Here is a 9,262-nt window from a genome sequence, read left to right as displayed (position 1 = left end):
GTATATAGTCAACATGGCCATTGATGTCAATAAAGTTAAAGCATGTGTTGTATACTTTAAGAAGAGAGGAAAGGAACTAGAGAGATGTCTTGGTGGTTAAGAGCACTTGCTGCTCTTGCAGAAGACCTGGGTTCGATCCCAGCTTTCACGCAGTGGCTCAAAATCCGGTATCCATGGGCACTAGATACACGCATGGTACATATACCTGCATACAGACAAACCAAATATGTCAGAGTTTTAAAAGAGTGAATAAAGCTGGTGTCTGTCACATTCCTATAATTCCAGCATGCAGGAGGCTAAGGCAGAAGGACCACTACCATGAGTTAGAGGTATGGGCTCAGAGTAAGACCCAACCTCAAAACCTAAATAAATAAATAATAAATAAATAGGTAGTTACAGATCTAAGGACCAGTGGTGTACGGATGCAGGACACCAGACATCCACACACATGCACCACTGGGTCTTTGTTGCTATGACTGTTCTCTAAGGTTGAGGTCGTCACTGACCCCAGAAAGACGAACTGACACCCTGAGTGATGGGCAAGTGGCTTTCATCCTGGGAGAGAACTGCATCTGCTGCAGGAAGGGACCAGACCCTGGTGCCCTCGGCAGGACTAGGCTATTTCTGTACTTGCTCATTTTTCCCTGGGGTTCAGAGCACGTAGCCGGGATTGGGGAAGGAAGAAACGGTGTGTCAAATGTTGGGTCAGGAGCACCTCCTTTGGTATGGCTTCTTCATTGTCTTTGTTATTTAAATATCCTCTTGTGTAAGTATGCAGACAGGAAACCGGTTACACAGATGCTTACCCAACAGCTTATTGAGTTTCACATACTCAGATGGGCTCCTGTTTGAAGATTACTCTATAGTTCAGTTTTGGGAACTACTGCTCAGTGTTGTGTTCTCTGGGAAGAACATTCTGAGGACTGCAAACGAGTCAGAGTGCTTCCTGTGTGAACAAGAGAATCCGTTCAAATCCTCAGGACCCAGGTCAAAAGCTAGGTGCTCCTACGACTCCAGGGAGGGAGCTGGAGACAGGTTTGGTCCTGGGAGTTCTCTGGCCTAGCCAAAATGTCTTCCCCTGGAATCTGAATGTGTGCACAGACATTTACACACATGGATATACACTCTACCCCCATCCTCCCCCCACACTAAACATACGTGTGTACACTCTAACCTCCCAACCCCTCCCACACTAAACACACATATGTGTATAAACCTTACCCCCAACCTCCCCCACACTAAACACACATGTGTGTATGTACCCTACCTCCCACCCCTCCACACATGTGTGCACAAACCCCAGGCCCTGGTCCTGGAAGGAAGACAGGTGGGCAGACTGGTGTGTAAATGAACCCCTCTCCTATGTGCACAGAGATTCTTACTAGGGTAAAGCCATACACATACACTAAAAAGAAGCTGGGAACATTATGTATAGATTTTCTTGGTTCATAATTTATTGCTACAATAGATTTTGATAATTCTCCATGCCTCCTGTATCTTTCAAAAATATGAAAATCTCGTGATCAGCAGTGGGAGACAGTGAGTGAGCAAGCAGGAAGTACCTATTGCAGGGTTTCCGCCAAGTTCTGCAGGCTTTACACTAATAAGAATCTCTGTGCGCATAGGAGAGGGGTCCATTTACACACCAGCCTGCCCACCTGCCTTCCTTCCAGAGCCAGGGGCAGGATGGCTCTCCTCTGAGTCGTGTGTGTGTGTGTGTGTGTGTGTGTGTGTGTGTGTGTGTGTGTGTGTTCGCATTTGCATACACACTCCTAAAGTAAGGGTCTGAAAGGACACAGATTTAAAGCACATTAGTGACTGGGTGTGGTGACTCATGTCTTATAATCCCAGGATTTGGGTGACTGAGGCAGGAGGATCAGTGAGAGTTGGAGATCCTTCTGGACTGGAGTAGGAAGTGCTACCTCAAAACAAACAAGTGAAAAACCCCCAAAGACAAAACACATTAGTGGTTCCCAAATTCAGCCTCTCAACACTTGTGTCCCTGAAACCAACGGGCAGAGATGTAGGAAAGCAGTCTTTGGGGATGTTATAAACATGTTAAATCAGCACACTGAATTTGATGTGATGCTCTGGGCCTCTCATACGGAGTACAGGAGCCCCTTTGCTCATCTCAGATAAGACAAGGCCTCCTGGGTGGGAAGAGACGTGAAAGGACCTTCAGAGTTACCACTTCCCCGAACTCACTGCCCACAGCCCTCCATTTCTGACCTCTTCAGCCAACTGCATACAATAGTGGCAATGCCCCGCCCCTGCCCCCCTCCCCCGCCCCGTTATAACACAGAGCCACAGCCTCTTAAGCAAATGACTGATACCTTCCTTTTAAAAATTATGTCGGTATAGGAAGGGTCTCAAAATTCTGACAAAATGTAAAGGAATATAAAATCTAATGTCTGGGAGGAGCAGACTACATTTTCTAGTCTGGCTTCAAACAGTCAGTTTGCACATAGCACACTAATGAGTGTGTTAACAAACTTTATCACAGCCTTACTAGGATTTAAAAGCCACATGAAGGCCAAGGAGACACAACACATGATTTCCAAAGGCCGCTGCTGCCGCCGCCACCTAATTCCCTGCGCCTGGCTTTGATTTGCTCTTACTCTTTGAGATAGGACATGAAGAGTGTGATTTGGGTAGCAATGTGTGTACTTTTGAGTAAATCCTTTTGAGAGGTCATTCGTATAAATAAAACTTAGTCATAATTAATTGATGGGTGGCACGGGCTCTCACGTGGACTGCGGTTGTTGCCCCTTCGAGGTGCATCCCTGAACCTTGCTTTGAAAGCCTGATGATGAGCTGACACCACAAATCCAGGAGGCGCTCCAGTTAGACACTACAACTTGGCTGAAACCATCTTCTTGGGGTATAGAGTTTGCCGACTTCTCAGAGTTCGGTAAAGGTCTCACCGACTGAGAAGAATCACTTGAAAACCTAATTAGGCCCATAGGGTGTAAGCATCTTGGCTTGGGTTCTGCTTCTGCATTTTCTCAGAAACTGGGAATAAAGGAGCGGCTCTCCGGACACCTAAACCTGTCCTTCCCTTATTTCGTTCGAGTAACTGAACACATGGCCGCCCTATGACACGTATGACGTAAGAGTTAACTCCAGAATTTATAACTGAACACCAAGAACACAAAACAAGAATGTCCAGCACCCTTTAGACAGCTCACTCTATAGCCCTGGCTAGCCTGGAGTTCACTTTGTAGACCAGGGTAGTCTCAAATTTATAGAGCTCTGCCTGCCTCTACCTCAAGAGTGCTAGAGTTAAAGGCTTTCCTGCTCCACCACACGTGGGTAAAGACTATTTTATTTCTCTCTTTTTTTTTCTTTCGAGACAGGGTTTCTCTGTGTAGCTTTGAGCCTTTCCTGGAACTCACTTGGTAGCCCAGGCTGGCCTCGAACTCACAGAGATCTGCCTGGCTCTGCCTCCCGAGTGCTGGAATTAAAGGCGTGCGCCACCACCGCCCGGCGACTATTTTATTTTTTATGTGTATGTGTGTATACACATATGCCCTCCAGTAGACTGCAGAAGAGGATGTTCCATACCCTGGAACAGTTGTGAACAGCTGGATGTGAGTGCTGGGAACCCGACTTAGGTCCTCTGCAAGAACAGAAAGTGCTCTTAACCACTGAACATTTCTCTGGCCTCTAAGGTCAACTTTTAATGGGCAAGTTAAGTATTCTAAGTGAATGTTCAGCTTTCACTTTACTGTTCTTATTTAACCCAAATTATCTGTTGAAGTAAGTGCCGGCTGAGTTTGGACTCCAGCCAACAGCTCACAGGTTATCCCCGGACCTTTAGCAGAGAACAGAGAACGCAGGAAGGAACAGGACATATTTGTATTTCCACTGAAATGCCATCATCTCGCAGAAGTTAATTATTAGCATTAAAACTGCCAGGCCTGAGTCTCAGCCTGGAAGAAAGAAGTGAGAGCCAAGAAAGCTGAAGAGTGCCCCCTCCTCGTGACTGTTGTGTGTGGTCCACCGAAAACGGTCTGCGGACAAGACCATCTAGGGCTTAGGTGCTCAGGAGAAACGATCTGTGAGGTCCTGGTGAACCTGGGAGGGATGGGGAGATAGAGGAGAAGGCCGCTCGTTCCATGGGAACCACAGCCCAGCTGCTGCTCTCCTTAGGGCCAGGCCAGGCCTTCCCCTCAGATCTTAAAGATTGTATACTAGTTTTCCCCAAGGCTGCCTATCTAGATGCTTTGTTTGTTTGTTTGTTTGTTTGTTTTTATCAACACTACTTTTTTATAGCTAGATGTCTGTGTAGTTTATCTCTGGAAACAATATTTTTAAACTCTAATGTTATGAATTTTGGTGTACCTCTAATCTCTCCTCCAAGAGGGGGGCATTTCTTTTGTACAAGGTGTCTGCATTATCATGGCAAACTTCTCATTTAATATTTCTCCTTCTAAACAAAGTTTCTTTTTTCCCTTAAAAACTTATTTGCTATGGATGGAACTAGAAAATATCACCCTGAGTGAAGTAACCCAGACTCAGAAAAACAAACATGGTATGTACTCACTCATAAGTAGATGATAGATGTAAATAAAGCAAAGGATAATCAGACTACAACCCACAGCTCCAGAGAAGCTAGCTAACAAGGAGGACCCTAAGAGGGCCACATGAATCACCCTGGGAAGGGAAAATAGATGAGATCTCCATGAGTAAACTGGGGAAGAGGGGTGGGCAATGGAGAGTAGGAGATAGGGGATGAGAACATAAGGGAAAGGGATGGTTGAGCTGGAACAGGGATGGAGTGGGAAAGCAATGAAAGAGATACCATAATAGAGAGAGACATCATGTGGATAGGGAGAAACTGGGTGCTAGGGAAGTTACCAGGAATCCACAAGGATGACCCCAGCTTAGACTACTAGCAATAGTGGAGAGGGTGCCTGAAGTGGCTTATCCCAGTAATCAGATTGGTAAATACCCTGTCATCATAGAGCTTTTCTCTAGTAACTGATGGAAGCAGATGCAGAGATCCATAGCCAAACACCAGGCCAAGCTCCAGGAGTTCAGTCGAAAAGAGAGAAGAGGGTTTCTATGAGCAAGGGCATCAAGATCATGATGGGGAAACCTACAGAGACAACTGAACCAAACTAGTGGGGACTCCTGAAATTTAGACCAACAGCTGTGGAGCCTGCATGGGACTGGACTAAGCCCTCTGCATAGCAAGACAGTGTATAGCTTGATCTGCTTAAGGGGCCCCCTGGAAGTAGGATCAGAATCCATCCCTGGTGTATGAGTAGACTTTTTGGAGCCCACTACCTATGATGGGAAACTTTGCACAGCCTTGAGGCAGGGGGAGGGGCTTTGACCTGCCTCTACTAAATGTACCTTCCCCTGGGAGACCTTACCTTCTTGTAGGAGGGAATGGGAGGTGGGTTGGGGGGGGGGAGGCTGGAGGGGTGGAAGGAGGGAAGAAGGGGATCTTTGATTGGTATGTAAAATGAATAAAAACATTTTTCTTAATAAAAACATAGAAAAAAAACCTTATTTGCTGAGATAGGCAGAATGGTTCAGCAGGTATAGGCACCTGCCATGACCTGAGTTCAATCCACGGAGCAAGCACATGCAGAAAGCTGGGTGCAGTCATGAGATCTGAAACCTCAGCATTCCTTTGGGAAGGGAGAAGAATCATCCCAGAAGGCCACGGCCAGCTAGAATGGCAGAAACAAGAGACAGTGTTTCATAAACAAGGTGAAAGGAAGAAGCCCACTTCTGAAAGTCGCTTGTCCTCTGACCTCCACACACTTATTATATTGCACACACTCTCAAATTCATACATACCTCAGTGATAATAATAATAAATAAAAATGAAAAACTGTTTGCAATTTTAAAACAACTTCCTTCCTGCTGCCGTCTTGATATGTTTTTCCATTTCTTGGGTCAGTTTATTTATTGTAGTATACAGGACCGATTTGCAAGGCTTTATTTTTAATCTTGACACTATTTGAAACACATGAGTTCTGAGCCTGGGTGATCTGTATCCCACATTGTGAGCATCCCTTCTACTCATACCAAGGGAGATGGCATGGCTTGCTGGCTCTACAGCATGGAGAAACAGTCTCCACGCCTGTCCTACACATCAGAGCACACGGGCCACAGGACAAGCAGTTAGTCTGCCGGGAACTCTGGTCATAAGGAATGACTCCTAAATGCTTTCTAAGGAATTTCCTTCATTATTTCAACCACAATGACCATATGAAAGGACACCACTGATTCCAGATCTCCCCAAGCAATACATTGTTAAAAACCTTTGAAACGTGAGCAGCATGTAAACTAACGATGTATATCCTCTTTTTAGGGTATTTCCTTAGCTAATGATAGAGGCTGAGATTTTGTGAAAGGGGATTTTAAATGAAGATGCCATTTGGGAAGAGTGATGGAGGGCTGCTAGCACTCAGGCACACTAAGTAACCTTCAAATGACATCCCTGGTTTTAACCAGCTTAGGGAACTGGTAAAAATAAATAAATAAAAAATAAAAACAACTAAATTCCTTTTGATGACCATCTAGCCGAGGTTCTCTGTGTCTGTTAACAGGGAGTAGAGGTGGAGGGTTGAGCAAAGGAAGCCTGGCAGCATCCCAGGGTTTTAAAAGCAAGCAAAGTGTGTTGTTCCTGGAGCCCGAGGCTTAGGAGCCTAGGAGAGCCGACCATGAAAGGCCAATTACAAGAGGCCCCGTGAGAGACAGAAAACTCCTCAGACATCCTTGTCAATGTGACAGAGACCATTTGAAAACGACATGATGTGCAGTGATACCAACCATCATCCCATCGCAGCCACAGTGACAAATGCTGACCAAAGTTAGGAGTTCATTTCCCTCACTGATGAGCCTGTCTTCTGCAGCGTGGGCCTACATAAGAGAGCCAAAGCCACGCTGGGCTTTTCCTTGTCTCCCAGGTTGCTAGGATACAGGTGTTTCTGTTGAGTAATACTATACAGCCAAGATGAGTATCTGTCAACAGTCCCTTTTGCATCCGTCCTGTGTCTTTCCACAAGGCACTGCCACTATGACCTGTCAGGGCCTTGAAGGGAGTCTGCCTTGGGGGGTCCTTTGTCTTAGGCTGGCACCCCCAGGTGCACCAATTCAGCAGCACCTCAAGCCTTCTCTGCCCCCACAGTGACTCAGCAGTCCTTGTGTGTGTGTGTGTGTGTGTGTGTGTGTGTGTGTGTGTGTGTGTAATATATGTATGATGTGTATATTATACATCTGTGTATATTACGTGTGCACATTTCTATGTGAGTTGCCATGGGGGGCAGTAGAAGACAGAGGACATCTTGAATGTGGTCCTCAGCTTCCACCCTGTGTGAGGAGGACAGAGTCTCTTTGCTGTTTGCTGCTGCATATGTACATGTAGCAGACCTAGCTACCTCTGCCTCCCATCCTCTTAGGAGCGCTGGGATTACACATAGAGCTACCTCTGCCTCCCATCCTCTTAGGAGCGCTGGGATTACACATAGAGCTACCACTGCCGGTTTGGGGGATCTCAGCCCAGGTCCTCACACCTCCTTAGCAAGCACTTTACCCATTGAGACAGCTCTCCAGTCCATGGGCACCTCCTATTTTAAAAAGGCCGTCTCTCTAAGACAACAACCGACACTGACAATAATTCAGACAGTTAACCTAGCTGAAGATCCATCCAGACAGGCCCGCGGAGTCCTCTACTGCAAAGGGAAAGCGCTTGAGAGAATGCACTGGGTGTACTAAGTTCAGGATAGGGAAATGGTGAGTTTAGGACTTTCTTCCTTGTGATTTTTTAAAATCTTCTTTCCTTTAAAAAAAAAAAAAATTCTCCTTTTCTTTTTTCTTGAGACAAGGTTTCTTGTATCCTAGACCAGTCTCGAACTCTTCATGGTAGCAAAGGATGATCTTGGACTTCTGATCCTCCTGCCTTCGCCTTGTGAGTGCTGGAATTACAGGCATATATTAACACACCCAGTGTATGTGGTGCCAGGGACTGAACCCAGGGCTTCCTTCGTGCATGCTAGACAAGCCCTCAGCCAGATGAGCAGCCCTTTCCCCCACACTTTCTGTTGCCTGGAAACAGCTTCTTAGGGCAGTTACAGTGCTCCCTTGTAAACTCCCATGGAAAGGGGAGGAAGAGGATGATCTCCAGGATGAAAGACATACTGTCTGCTAAAGTCATTGCTAGTTGTAACTCTGCATAAATATAAAAAAAATAGCCACTGTGAAAACCAACAAATTGATATTTTTCAGAGTCACAGAAAGTCTGGTATGAAGCACCCGGGCTGTGGCTGTGTTCTGTGGACAGCGGGCCATTCCAGACAGCTTGGAAATCCACTGAAAAGTTGGTACGAACACAGCAATCCACTCATGTGATGGAAACCAATTACGTTTTGTAAGAAAAGTTTGACATGTCACAAGCATTGGGTAAAAAGGATAACTACAATTTCCTAATTGATGCCATAGTTCAAACATCAGTCTGTGAGCATTGCCTCTGACACAATGACAAAATTAATACTTCATTGCCATATAATTGTTGCACTTAGAATATTTCCTCAGATTCCCTATGAAAAATCTCACCGTCCTCTTTAAATGAAAAAAATCACCGTTTATTTCTTTATCCAATATGTATGTCTTCCAATTGTTTTGTTAATCTCCCTTGGAGACTGGTCAGGGCTCTTTAACCAAAACCAAACACACCATTAAAAAGCACTAGAAACATAAAACAGAAAGGAGTCGGAGAAAAGCAAAACTCAGGCTAACTAGGGTGCTTAGATAGGCAGCTGTCTTAGCTGGGACATCGTAGCTATATGTGAAGTGATGTCCAGTGCATCTGACCTGCTGGCGAAAAGCTGTTGTTACTCAGCCCACACATGACACCTGGGCTTCCAGGGAGAGTGTCTCGGCGGGCTTTGGCCTCTCTCTCTGGGTTGGTGGCTCTTATGTTTCCTTTTATGACAATAAAACTATTTGCCGGGCTCGGGACAGGGATATTTTCACTGAAGGGCAGTCTGCGAGCTGAGAATCCCCGTTTCCACTACGTATAGTTTACATGCTGGTTTGGTCTGCACCATGTACTGTTTTCCCAAGTGTCAAACAATGTTCAGTTTTAAAAGAATCGCCACGCGGGCCTTCTGTCTTGCTGTCTACACTTCTACCTGTAATCTGATTGTGGGGGGAAAGAGAGGACCTGGAGTCCCTCCCTCCCAGCACCCTGTTACTAACAGCATTTGTTTGGTTAGTAATTCTATCTCAGCCTGGACTTTTC

The sequence above is a fragment of the Peromyscus leucopus genome, chromosome 19, assembly GCF_004664715.2.
Source record: "Peromyscus leucopus breed LL Stock chromosome 19, UCI_PerLeu_2.1, whole genome shotgun sequence".
NCBI lineage: Eukaryota > Metazoa > Chordata > Mammalia > Rodentia > Cricetidae > Peromyscus > Peromyscus leucopus.
Note: the sequence above shows the minus strand (reverse complement) of the source record.